Source organism: Xenopus laevis, chromosome 4S (assembly GCF_017654675.1).
Source record: "Xenopus laevis strain J_2021 chromosome 4S, Xenopus_laevis_v10.1, whole genome shotgun sequence".
Taxonomy (NCBI): Eukaryota; Metazoa; Chordata; class Amphibia; order Anura; family Pipidae; genus Xenopus; species Xenopus laevis.
The window spans coordinates 50883176-50898002 of NC_054378.1; positions in this window are offsets into that span (position 1 = coordinate 50883176).

A 14827-nucleotide genomic window follows, 5' to 3' on the forward strand; every position below is an offset into this window, starting at 1 on the left:
CAATTTTCAGATAAGTTTTAATGAAGTAAAATATCTATTTACAGAAAACCTATGAACCCTTGCATGCTTAAAGGAGAACAAAACCCTTAATTATAAAAAACCCAACCCCCCCACCCTACATAGACCCCCCCCGACCTGCTCCCCCCCAGCCTAGGTGTTACCCCTGGTAAATGCCCCTTCCTCTTTACTTACCCCTTGGTGCAGATTTTGTGCAGTGGAGTTCACAGGCGCCATCTTCTTCTCTTAGGTAATCTTCGGGTCTTCTTCTGTCGCTTCAATTACACTGGCTTTCGATGCATGCACAGTTGTTTGGGACCGGAAGATTGCTCCAACTGCGCATGCGCCGATATACTGCTAACTTCCCGAAGATGGAGCCTGTGAACTCCACTGGACAAATAATAATAAATTAAAACTATTTGCAAATTGTCATGGAAAATCACTCTACATCATGCTAAAAGTTAATTTAAAAGTGAACAACCAACATTACAGAAAATATATTAAGAGTTATGTATCTTGTTGAAATCAATATGTTATTTTTACCTATTTTTGCATTAAATGGATTGGATGATTTTTAACAAAACACAGGGGAGGTTTTGCATATAACACTTCTAACTATAATTGACACTTTTATGACAGCTTTTAATGGTATACAGTAGGTCCAATAAACCATAATCCAAATGGCACTCAAACTGCAATATGTAGTAGTTTTGTTGCTTTTTATTCAAATCTCAGCAACGTTTCAGGGATCTGAATAAAAAAACTAGTACATGTAGCTGTTCGTGTGAGTGCCATTTGGATTATTGTTTCTCAGAGAAAAGTTATATATTTTTTCTGTGAGCTTACTTACGTGTCTCCACAGTTTTATGGCTTTACTTGTTGATGTATGTACTTGTGTTTCAGCTTTTAATTGTGTTTGACTGTGATATTATAGATAAATCTGCCATATATATTTGCAGAGAGAATATAGTATTGCTGTAGTTGCCTATTTGCCCACTGCCTTCCATTGTACTTGAATTTCCTCAGGTCTTGGCCCCCAGTTTCCATCCTTAAACATCACTTGCATATCTTTCATAGATGCAATAGTTGCAAGCGTCTCAGCTTGAATAGAAATATTAGTAATAAAAAGTAGCAATAACAATAAGGGGCCGATTCATCAAGGGTCGAATATCGAGGGTTAATTAACCCTCGATATTCGACTAGGAACTAAAATCCTTCGACTTCGAATATCGAAGTCAAAGGATTTAGCGCAGATAGTACGATCATACGATCGAAGGATTATTCCTTCGATCGAACGATTAAATCCTTCTAATCGAACGATTCGAAGGATTTAAATCCAACGATCGAAGGAATATCCTTCGATCAAAAAAACTTAGGAAAGCCTATGGGGACCTTCCCCATAGGCTAACATTGACTTCGGTAGCTTTTAGCTGCCGAACTAGGGGGTCGAATTTTTTTTTAAAGAGACAGTACTTCGACTATCGAATGGTCGAATAGTCGAACGATTTCTACTTCGAATCCTTCGATAGTCGTAGTCGAAGGTCCAAGTAGCCCATTCGATGGTCGAAGTAGCCCAAAAAAACGTCGAAATTCGAAGCTTTTTACCTTCGAATCCTTCACTCGAAGTTAATGAATCGGCCCCTCTATGTGTAGCCTTACAGAGCATTTGTTTTTAGATGGGGTCAGTGTCGGACTGGCCCGGCGGGACACCGTGAAAAAGGGGCCCGACCCTCATGGGCCCCTGCCAGGCCACACCCCTTCTCCGGACGACCCCTCTCTACAAAAAAAAATATTTAGTTTGGCGCATGCGTAGCGCCATCAGCGCATGCGCGTGGTGACATACGTGCATGAGCACCTACAGAGTAGGGGGCCCTGGACAGCAGTCCCGGTGGGCCCCGGGCCCCCCAGTCCGACCTTGGATGGGGTCAGTGACCCCCATTTGAAAGCTGGAAAGAGTCAGAAGAAAAAGCCAAATGATTAAAAAACTATACAAAACGAATAATGAAGACCAATTAAAAAGCTGCTTAGAATTAGCCATTCTAGAACTTACTAAAAGTTACTTTGAAGATGAACCACCCCTTTTAAAAAAAAAGTCATAAATATGAAAGTGATGCAATGTTTTAGAAACACTGGTGTTGTGTATACTTAAGCTATATTATTGAAAACCTCTCTGTTAAATACACCCAAATTCATCTTTTTAGAACTTAGCTTCTTTTTCTCATTTGGATTGTCTGTAGAAAAATAAATGCGCCTATAATTTACTGTATGTTACTATATGTTCCCATTTTAAAAATTGATTCTTTTTTAGTATCACATCACCTGCAAGTTTTGGCCTTAATGATAGTATTGAATGATTTTATAAATTATAAATGATTTATCAGTTGTTAAATATGCAAAACTTTACAGTCTGGTTAAATTTCTATATAATACAAAAAACATAGTCAAATGTATGTAAAAATGTTGAAGGGCTTTATTTTCATTCTCAGATGATGAACTACTGTATATGAGCAAGACTGAGATCTTTCTATTATTATGCACATTCAATGATAACGGTTAATATAACCACAAAGCAATTTGAACTTCATATCTTCGAAAGATGCAGAGGTGGAGTTGGTGTGATTGGAGTGATCCTTTGTGATAATATTTTCCTAAAAGATTGATTTAGAGTGTCATCTGAATAAATGGCTATACCTAGGTTTAAATGGCAAATTGATTTGCAATTTTCAGCCCTTTTTCAGAACTTACAGAAGACTAATTTAAAAACTTTAATGATTTCTTCTTATTATTATGCCTCTGAGAAAAAGCAATTTTCTTCTATTATTATCTACCACACACAGTAGTGACATTATGTTTGACTTGATCGTTTACAGAGCCCGGTGGTACATGACCTCTCACTAAACATTTGTCTTGTTGTTGCATCTTTTACAGACACAATGGGGCAAATTCACTAACCTCCAAAAATTCGTCAGCGATGGCTTCGCTCACATCGCAACACTTTGTCAGCCGTAAAATTGCCAGGACTACACAAATTCACTAAAATCCAAAGTTGCATTCAGGGCGCCGAATGCTGTCGAAGTTGCGCTAGCGTTATTGCGGCAAGCAAAGCGAAGTTGCACTAGCGTTGTCTAATTTGCATACGGCAGGAAGTTAAAGTTGAATGGACGTATATGTTGCAGCAAATACATTACACTACACAAGCCTGGGAAACTTTAATAAAATAAAATAGAGTTGTTATATTACCCTACACATGAGCCAAGTGTATAGTTTAGGTGCCATATGTTAGGAAATGTAGGGGGGAAGCCGGGTACCCCAGAAACAATTTACGATCTTTTGCAGCCTATCACCCTGAAAAAGAAAAAGACACCAGCGTTTTTTGGGACTTAGAACAATTTTCAACTTTCTTCTGAGGAACTCCTATCTACTCTATTGCACTTCGTCTGAGGTAGCGAAGGCAAGTCTGGCGCAAGAGGTAATGTTCAGCAAAATCCGCATCTTAGTGAATTTGCGTAGTTATGTCCATTCACCAGAGGGCAAATTCGCCAGGTGTTAGGGAGCGAAGTACCGCTAGAGTCTATCTCCTTCACGCCGGCGACCGTTAGTACCGAAATGATGTCACGCTTCAGAATTTTTAGCCACATTAGTCACTTCACCCCTTTAGTAAATTTGCTCCAATGATTCATTGAAAAACTCAAATACATTTATCCATCCTTCTTAGGAGCCAAAGGTACCAGACCGTGCCAAATTATACGTCTCGTGGCTCCGTCAATTTCTGTGTTTTTAATTCTATTCCTTGTTGTTTCTTCAAATACTGTCCCATTCCTTACACTTCATTTAGATGGTGCATGGAAGCAGCAGGCTCTTTTCTTTTACTATTTAAGTTCTGACAGAAAAATATTGGGATTATAAAAGGAAACTCAGTAAGAAGACAAAATGCTTAATATATGCCATGATTAAATACTGTGTTCACAACATGGATTGCACTATATAGTGCACTTTTTTGAGAGATCAGTGTCACGGTCGGCACCTTAAATCCAGAACCTATGCTTAGCACCCGGTTCTCGGCTCTTGCTTCTGCCAAGCGAAGGGTTCTGGACGAGCAAAGGGGCATGACGGTAAAGCAAATGTCCTTTGGGCAGAAGGTCACAGTACAAGGCGTAGGCAGAAAGCTTAGTCAATCAGGCCGGGTCAGTCAGGCAAAGGTGAAACCAGGAGATCAATCAGAAGGGATGCGCATACAGAAGAGTCAGTTACCAGGCAGGTTCAGGATTGCAGAAGTCAGGATCATCTAAAAAGGCAGGGGTCACAACAGGTATCAGATCTCAGACAGAATACAGGTTCAGAAGCACCAGGAAATCACCAAAAATTATCCTATAACGGACAGTGAGAAAAAACATTCTGCCTCTTTAAATACTTTTGAATTTCGCGCCATTGCGCGCTGGTGTCATGCACCTAGAAATAGAAGGAATGCGCGCCACGCGCGCCCTAAGCAACCACCATTTTGCCCGATGAGGAGCGGCGTGGCGCGCGTCCCCATTTATGGCGCAGCGGGCGTCCCCACCGCACCACTAGACCACCAGGCTACAGAGTTGTCACATCAGTAGATAATATAGTACTTTAGGAAACGCTGGTAATTTTCATTCAAAGGCAGGCTGGCAGGACATTTCTTAGAATTGCCAAATCAAATAAAATGGCAGAGAAGAACATTATTATGCCCACATAATGGTGAGGTGCTGTTTTTATCACAAGTAAACATTTTCATTTTTTAGTTTTTGACATTCATTATTTGCAGAACTGTATCAGATTATCAAAAAGTCAGTTAGGCCCAATATTTAAAGGAAAACTATACCCCCCAAACAATGTAGGTCTCTATAAAAAGATATTGCATAAAACAGCTCATATGTAAAATCCTGCTTCATGTAAATAAACATTTTCATAATAATATACTTTTCTAGTAGTATGTGCCATTGGGTAATCATAAATAGAAAATTGCCATTTTAAAAAATAAGGGCCGCCCCCTGAGATCGTAGGATTCACTGTACTCACAAACATATCAACAAACTATACATGTTAGGTCACATGAGCCAATTAACAGACAGAGTTGTGTCTTTTGCTTCCTCACTTCTTCCTGTTATAGTTAGTGTTGTAGTATTTCTGGTCAGGTGATCTCTGAGGCAGCACACAGACCATCACGAAATGGTGGCTCAAGGCAAGAGATGTAAAAGGGCAATATTTATGTAAATATATATTCCAGTTTGGTGAGATTCTTTAATATGCCACTTAATATGATATGAACTATCTGTTGCTTAAGTGTTCATTTTGGGGGTATAGTTTTCCTTTAAGCTTGTTGAGAGCCTCTATAGAGATACTAACAGTCATTTTAACTGTCATTAAGAACATAAACTACAGATTTTAATATTTAGATTTTTAATCAAGGATTTGTTTGGCTAAAAGACTAAACATTTGTCAGTTTATTTTACACAAAAGATATAACTGCTTGCTTTAATTTGAAGCGTCAATCCGTCATCAGTACTGTTTTGGATTACCTATAGTCAAATTACGTTGTCATATACTGTCTATATTTATGTGCCCTATATTTTTGCATTTTGCTGGGCACTCTGTCCTATCATACAGTATTCTGTACTACTCTCTACTATTACATATTAATCCATATATTCTGCTTGGATAGGTTATGTTGCAAACAAAGCTTATCGGCCATCCCAATTTGAAAGGGATCCCGTTTAATTACTGTTTTGGTCCATGTGTCTGAAAATTAATTTTATATTCCAAGCAGACAAAGTTATGACAACAGTGAGTCATTTTCGAGTAACCTTTCCAGAAATAGCAATACTGACAGTAGTGCTAGAATAGGAATTTTTATATTTTAAATGCTACAATGCAGGAACTGAATATATACACTGTAAATTATGGTATCTGAAGCACTAAAATATTTATAGGAGGATATTTGGATTTAGAACAACATGATTTCTCTCATCTGTTCCTTTTTTAGGAGGCAGTTAAAAATTTTAAAACACGAGTTAATGAGGTTATGAAGAGAATAAGCAGTTGCACAAAGAACTACAAGGGAAAAGAGACATACTGTAACTTATCCTGAATGGTAATTATGTGGCTCCTTAGCTTACTATTGTTGCACTTGAAGGGCTTTAAAAGACAAGGAAAGAAAGAAGTAGGCTATAAATATTGTACATTATGTTTTGTGCAGGGAAGATCTGTGTCTCCAAAGATGTCCCAGTAGCTCCCCATCTTCTTTTCTGCTGATTCACTGCACATGCTCTGTGCTGCTGCCACTTACTGAGCTTAGGGACCCACTCACAATATACAGTACACTTAGGGGCACATTTACTTAGGTTCGAATATCGACGGTTATTTAACCCTCGATATTCGACTGTCGAAGTTAAATCCTACTTAGAATATAGAACGATTCGAAGGATTTTAATCCATAGAGCAAACAATTTTTCTTCGATCAGAAATTGCCTAAAAAGCCTATGGGGACCTTCCCCATAGGCTAACATTGATGTTCGGTAGGTTTTACTTGGCGAAGTAGGAGGTCGAAGTTTTTTTTAAAGAGACAGTACTTCGACTATCGAATAGTCGAACGATTTTCAGTTCAAATCGATTCGAAGTCGTAGTCGAAGGTTGAAGTAGCCAATTCGATGGTTGAAGTAGCCAAAACAAACTTTCGAAATTCTAAGTATTTTTTCTTCTATTCCTTCACTCGAGCTAAGTAAATGTGCCCCCTAGAGTAGAAATGTCACAATATAAGACTGATTAGTAATTAATACAGATAATTACTACATGGCCAGTGCAACTAGCATCAGAATTTATTAATCAGCCTTGTGGCATCAGCTTATATGTCAGACCAACCTAATTTTTTGCGTGATAATTTGCAACAACCCCTAAGCTTAGCTTCTCAACAGCTGCTCAGTGGGCTCTGAGCAGCTGTTGAGTGTCACAGATACTTTCCAAAATGGTGACCCCCTGTGACAAGTTCGAAGTCCTGGATCATTGCTGCTATTGAGAAGCTGGAACTTTAGGCTGGTGCAATAAGTTCAGTTTATAAAACATTGCATTTGTAGCCCTATTCATTTTTATGGTTTAGTTCTCCTTTAATGTTAGCAGAAGGATTTTGTATGCTATCCTTTGCTTAACAGTCAGCCATGATAGGGTTTTTACCAGTGGCTGAACAGGTTTCTTCTTATGTGAGAGCATTCTAGCAGCAGAGTTTATGATTGATTGCAGGGACGAGAGATTGGTTAGTAGGAGATTTAAACTGGTTTTATTGAGGCTAGGGGTTTCCAGTTAAGTGTAGACATCTTTATAGTGTTTCAGTCAATTTTTCACACTCTAGCTCAGTTCTTCCCAAACTGTATGCATCTGTGTAGACTTGAAACAGTTTCATGGGTAACTGGTCGCCAAGGTAAGGAAGACTGGGCATAATATGCTGCATAATATTTTGTCTGGATCATTCATACTCTTATTTTTACTATATCTGTAACTTTGTTGTGAGCAAAGGAAGTCATTGCTTTAGTAAGAACCTTGAACAAAAAAAGTTTGGCAACCAGTACTTAAGCTCATGTAAATGTAGACGTTGATAACCCAAATGTGAAAACCAACAGCTATAGCTCATTGTGGCACATTTTGTAAAAAAATTTAAAATCGGGGTTCTACTACATTACAAAAATAGAGGTTTTTTTGTTGCTTTATGTTGATAGTAGCTAATATAAGCTCAAGCCAAGATAGTAATGGAAGAAAACCAAAGCTTGACTGACCAGTTGCAGGTTTATTCTGTGTATTATTCTATACTGCTATTTGATTTCAGAAGATTAAGATAAATGTAATGGTAACCTGACCTTATCATACATTACATAGCTCATTTTAATATTTTATCATTACTTTTTTCTTGCTGTCAGTTTCTAGAATAACAAAGCAGATGATGAGGAAGACCTGCTAGAGCTGCAAAAACAGCAGGAAGTTTTACGCTCCAAGTATGATGAGCTAAAAGCTACCATGGAAGGCGGAATAGCTGCAGAAGAGCATGTTGCTATGGTGAATGAATTAAAAAAGTAAATTTCCTCACCCTGTGTAAAAATGGATAATGACTCAATCAGGGAATAACTCTTCAACGTTCTGTGTTAAATACCTCTACTTATATTCAGAGACAAAAGGTCAAAGTGTGATTTTATTCGTACATCTTTGTGGTATGGTGGATTAAATTGCCTCTTCTCTGGGTCATCAGCCTCAGGGTAAAATTACAATCATTCTGAATAGCAAACATTTGTTCTAAACAAATGTACATGTTTTGAAAGGACTGTAACATATTAACCCTTCACGGACTGAGATATATTGCATATCAGGATCAAAACTACACAGACGATTATGCGAAAACCATTTCAAAGCATAGGGCAGTGTGGAATGTCAGTGGCTAACCGGTCATAATACAAGGGGTTGTTGTCAGGTATTTTGTCTTGGTTCATCTTTATATATAATGACAGACCAAAATACAGAGAATTATCTCAGAGAAAAACTGCCGTGGATATCATACATACAGTATGTAATGCAAATATTTGTGTCAGTGTTTTTTTTTCAGTTGAGTTGTTTTCACCAGAAATAACGACTTTTTTCACATTGCTTTCCATTTTTTATTTCTTTCCCAAAATTGAAGTTTAATGTTGTCTCTGGTGTCTCAGTCTGGCAGCTCAGTAATCCAGGAACATTCTAAATTGTTACCATATGCTACATTTAGGGGCAAATTCATCAAGGGTCGAATTTCGAGGGGTTAAATCCCTCGAAATTCGACTGGGGAATAGAATCGAATAGAATCGAATAGACAATTCGGGCGAATTTACACGCTGGCGAATAGTCGAATTGGTGAATATTCGCCAGGCGAATAGGCGCTCGATCGAATATTCGCTCGAAGGATTTTCATTCGATCGAATACCTTTTTATTCGATCAAAAACTTGGAAAACAAGCCTATGGGACTTTCCCATAGGCTTTTAAAGCAATTCGGTAGGTTTTAGGTGGCAAAGTAGGCAGTCAAAGTATTTTTAAAAGAGACAGTACTTCGACTATCGAATGGGCGAATAGTCGCAGCGTTTTTGCGCTCGATCTGTTTGAATCATTCTACTCAGGCGAATTTACGCCAATTCGATAGTCGAGGAGCACAAAAAACTACTCGAAATTCAAAGTTTTTTTACTTCGATTCCTTCACTCGAAGTTAGTGAATCGGCCCCTTAGTGTCTTTGGAATATTAGCAACTATTGTATCAATTCTAACAGCTGCCTTTAGGGCGGAGAGACACGGTCAGATTCGGGGAGATTAGTCGCCTGGCGACTAATCTCCCTGAACTGCCTTCCCCTGCCTTCCCGCCAGCTACAATGGAAATCGACGGCGGGATGGCACTTGTTGCGATTCGTTTTCCGAAGTCGCCCCATGAGGTATTTTTTATTTAACAGGAGCTCACCAAAAAACATATCTTAAGGAAAATTGCAAGGTAAGGTAGCAGCTGAGATAAAAGATGAACGAATGTACACTTGTCATGTGAATGACCCAAACCTGTCTCTTTCAGCTTTTTTTTATCTCTTTAATTTCTTCCTATAATTTTCTTCATTCGTTAGCAGTTAATACCCACTGGGATGACCACTGCCATGACCTGGTGCATTTACACTTCCATGTCATAGTAGTGGCCATAGGTACTAGCTTGTGACAAACATTGAAGATGACAGGAAGCAATTAAGGCTCTAGAGTAACTCATAGGGACAGTTTGGGGCCACCAACATGACAGAATTCCATAATTTACTTTAACCTTGGGTTCACAGATTGTGCAAGACTGCAACTCCCTGCATTCTTATATAGTGAATGGTTTATTGTAGTTTACGAACGTGTAAAGATGTTACAGATGTAAAGAAAGACCTTCAAAAAAGGGACTAAACTAGAGAAGCAGTCTTATCCCATTTATTAATAAAATGCATAGAACCTAGTAAAGGCATGAAAATAAAAACATAGAGGCAGTATAATATCCTGCAACAACTGCCCCAGTTTTTTATTGTGCTAAAAACCACCATCACTACCATTATTACCTTTTACGAGGGGAGTCATATACTGTACTGATATCATTAATGAACATATTACAAAAGAAAGGAAAAAACAAAAGACAGTACAGTGTCATTTGTACAGATCTGCTGTGCATGATCCAATCATTTGTCTCTCAGGCTAACAGGCAGATTGCAAAGCAAAAGCACCACTTAATACCAGCCCTATCTGGACAGCCACAAGGGCTAAAAAATTAAGGGAAGAGTAGTACCAAAACCTATAATTCAAATGTATACTGTTGGGCTGCCTGGTAAAACTGGTAAAGCATTACTGTAGTAGTGCTTTATACTGTTGTAGTGCTGGATTGCTTTATAGCGCATTAGAAGCACTACTATAGTTTATATAAACAAGCTGATTGTGTAGCAATGGAGGCAACTGAAAAAAGACTAAATCGCACAGGTTAAATCACAGATAAGCTTTATAGAACACCATTATATTCTACAGAGCTTTTATAGAACACCATAATATTCTACAGAGCTTATCTGCTATCTGCTATGTAACCTGGGTCCTTTGAATAGCTGCCCCATGGCTACAAGGCAACTTATTTATTTACTACTATATAACTACAGTAGTGTTTCTGACGCAAATATGCTAGTACCAGTACAGGGCAGTATATAAAGTATATCTTTACTTTAAAACAATTTCATTCTTTGGTGGAACTGTTCTTTTAAGGTGACCTTCTTTTCCATTCTGAACTATCAAATCAGAATTTCATCATTCATTCTTGATTTTGGCCAGGTATAAAGTTGACTTGATATTATTATGCAAGAAATAATAAAGCTTTTATGTAAAATAAATTGCTACTTTTTCCAACATCCTCATATTCTGCAGTCAAATTCAGCACATACAAGATAAATGTAGGATTGAAGTAAAAGGATCTAATGCACTTAGAATCTAATTGCAATTACAAAAGAGTCTTCTTTTGAAGAGAAACAACCTAATAGCTGATAAGATTCTGGATGCTGAAGTAGAAACAGTGGAAAAATCAAATAGGTTTGTTTGTTTACTTTTGGCTCTCACTTTTTTTTACGTTAGTTTGTAAAAACTTTCTGCTAGTGGTTTTCTTATGCTTTCATTATTTTTCATTAATGCATTAATGATTGATAATATTTAGTATAATAGTAATATGTTGCTAATGTGCAGGTGTATGTATAATTTTGATGATGGTCTACATCTATAGCACAATTTATGGGAGGAATCAATATAACTAGAGAACACTGAAGTGCTATTGAGAACACTATATTGTACTATACTCTGCTATACTAGTACAGTTGTATTGTGCACTGACTGAAGCTGCCTAAAAACAAAAAGATCAACCAAGCTGATCTGTGCCCACTTTTTCAATTTTATGACCAGTCTGAAAAAGTATAAATGTGTATGGAAGTAGCTAAATATGTAGTATATGTAAGTATATTTCTCATGGTAGGTATGTAAACAAGGCATGTTATACTTGTGTGAATAGTTTTACACAGTGGCATAACTATAGAAGAATCTTCCTCTATAGCTAATAAAAAAGGGGCACACAAATTGGGTGGAGAGTGAGGAAGGGGGACACAAGTTGGGTGGGGAGTGAGCGTAGTCGGGGCAGGGAGTGGGCGGGTGAATGCGGGATGTGGGCGGGGTGGAGGCAGGACAGGAAGTGGGTGGGAGGATGGGGATCGAAGTGCGCTTGGCCCCTCTGAAGATTTTTTTTTGCAGGGGTACCCAGCACAATATAGTTGTGCCACTTCTTTTACAATATCTGTGTGTTTATATAATTAAATATATTCAAAACAAATGCTGTACTTAGCATGTTATTGTTTATTGTATATATGTTTATTTCTGGCTACCCTCATAAAAGGTATTTACAATGTGCTTTCTAAAGAGTGATGCATGCCTTTAAGCGCCTAGATGCTACAGATTAATTCCAAAGCCAATGGGGCTGTATGAGTACACTGGGATTCATTATTTCTCTTTTTATGGGTTGTATGAGCCCGCCCTGACTCTCTACAGGTTGCCTACAGCAGAACAAATGACATAAGCTTGTTCATGCCAGTAAACCTGCAGTGAAGATCGGTGAGGGGATGACCACTGGCATAATGCTAGTGTGTGCATACCCAAACAATCGTGGAGTACATAGAAGAAAATGTTGTAAGCACTTTGTTTAGTACTCAATTGAAACCTCCTACTTAAGTGTTAATAATTCTTCTGTGTTAGCAGATTACAATAAATTAAAGGGAGCATTCTTAACAGGGTTATAAATTCAGACTAATATAGCCTGACTGTTCAGGTACTTCCATGTGTCATGAATCAATTCATATGTAATAAACATACATAAGAAACACATGGGTAATTGAGAAGTTATTTTTACTTTGTTTAGTTCTATGTAAACATTGATATGGTTAAAATTGTATTGTTTGTTTTAATCCAATGACGAATGGCGAATTATTATAGGATGTTTCATTATTCACCCATGATATTTTTTTTATTTGCCATTAGGCTTTTGGTCCCTTTTTACAAGCCTTTCTTAATAATTCTAAAGCCAAAGTGAGATTTGTATTGTGTCTGTTGTTCAATTTACATTCTGTGTTAATAGAAAACTACAGAGAAAACAACTGGAAGCCTTGGAGAAAGAGGCTGCAGCCCATCAGTATTTAGCCAACATTATTACACTTGCAGAGCATATTTCTTTGCAACAAGATTAATTGATTCAAATGATATGAGCAAAGCTTCTATTATATGTTCTCTTGTCTTGATCCAAACAATAAAAATGGTTTTTATGCCAGCAATTACTATCTGACCTTTGATCACTGGACAGCTTCCTTCAACTTGGTAAATGTTCAACGATTGTCATAATGAATCATGTGGTTATTTTACATAGTGTGCAATATGTTTATATTCCAGTTCCCCTGTGTGTAGCTATTAATAGTTGCCACCTGTCTTTCTTTAATAAATTGTACAGAACCTTGCTGAATTTAAGCAAAGATTTTGCAGTGGAGCTTGAAAGGCAGAACATATGGCTTATAAATTCAGCAAGCCTTACTCATACATTTCAATCTTTAAATAAAAAATCATGATGATATATTTTATATTTTTATCTTTAGAGCTTTGCCTTTATGCTTTAATGTAATGTATTTTTCATAAATAATTAAATTATATATATATATAATTAAAAGGTATTTGCAGAACAGCAATGCTCAGTTAATGAGGGCACTGAGAGAGTGAGGGTTATACAGGAATAGCTAAAATGAGAGGCAGTTGTACATCTGGCTAATACATGGCAGTAGCTGCTACTAGTTCTACGGAAAAGATCCAACATTTGATACTTGTACTCGTGGTTGTGACCCTCGAGACGCCAAACGAGTGATAAGTTACATTCAAAATGAGAAATTCTTGTTAGGGATTGTTCCCATAATAAATAAGTAAACACATACTCATTTGGATCTGCTCAGCACAAGCTAAAGGCTCTGGGTAGTGATGGGTGAATCTGACCCGTTTCACTTGACCAAAAATTCACCAAAATGCATTAAAGTCTGTGGGCATTAAATTTTTTCTGTCGTGCGATGTGGCATGTCAATTTTTTTGTCAAGTGAAAATTTTTTTTACCCATTGAAGTCTATGGGCATCATTTTTGGGGCGAAACGTGGCGAATAATTTCGCTCATCACTAGCCATGAGCACACGGAGCTGTAGGCTCGGCTGCTTTCAGCCTGTGTATTTTTATTATCTGTATTAATTACTAATCAGCCTTGTGACATTTCTATTCTATGTGTACTGTATATTATGAGTGGGTCCCTAAACTCAGTAAGTGACAGCAGCACAGAGCATGTGCAGTCAATCAGCAGAAAAGAAGATGGGGAGCTACTGGGGCATCTTTGGAGACAGATCTTCCCTGCTAAAGGGCTGGTACAGAAGCCCAAAATATAATGTACGACATGTAACCTACATCTTTAGGTTAATCTTTAGTTCTCCTTTATGGAGAGCATAAGGATTAATCTTAATGATCTTTACATCACTGGTGTCCTGAGGCTAGCCACATTTACCACCGGTGTTTTCACAAGTGTGGCAGATAACATTTGTTCAGATTTCTCAGAAGTTATTTGCACTTATATATTTTTCAGTGTACACATCTTTTGGAGTTATCGATTGTATGCAATAGAATGGAACTGGAAGAAATATATATATATACAGGTATAAGATCATTTTCCAGAAACCCATTATCCAGAAAGCTCCGAAGTGCAGAAAGACCATCTCACATAGACTCCATTATATCCAAATAATCTACATTTTAAAAAGTGATTTATTTTTTCTGTGTAATAATAAAACAGTAGTTTGTACTTGATCCCAACAAAGATATAATAAATCCTTATTGGAAGCAAAACCAGCCTATTGGGTTTATTTAATGTTTACATGATTTTCTAGCAGACTTAAGGTATAAAGGTCCGAAATATCCAGATCCAGGTCCGAAGATCCATTATCCGGAAAACCCCAGCTCCTTGTTTCTTTAGACCTGAGTGTGCAGACTTCATTTCAATTTGAATAACACTGCGGCGGTTCTGCACCCAAGCAAGTTAAAACAATTTTTTTCGTGTACACACTCTTTTCTTGTAAGAAGTCCATTTATAAATGTAATTTAAATTTACAACATGTAAAGCATAAACATACTTTTATTCATAAGTGCTTATAATTTGTTTCTTGCTTGCAAACCAGGTCAGAATTGGCATTGTACTATAGGAATTGAAAA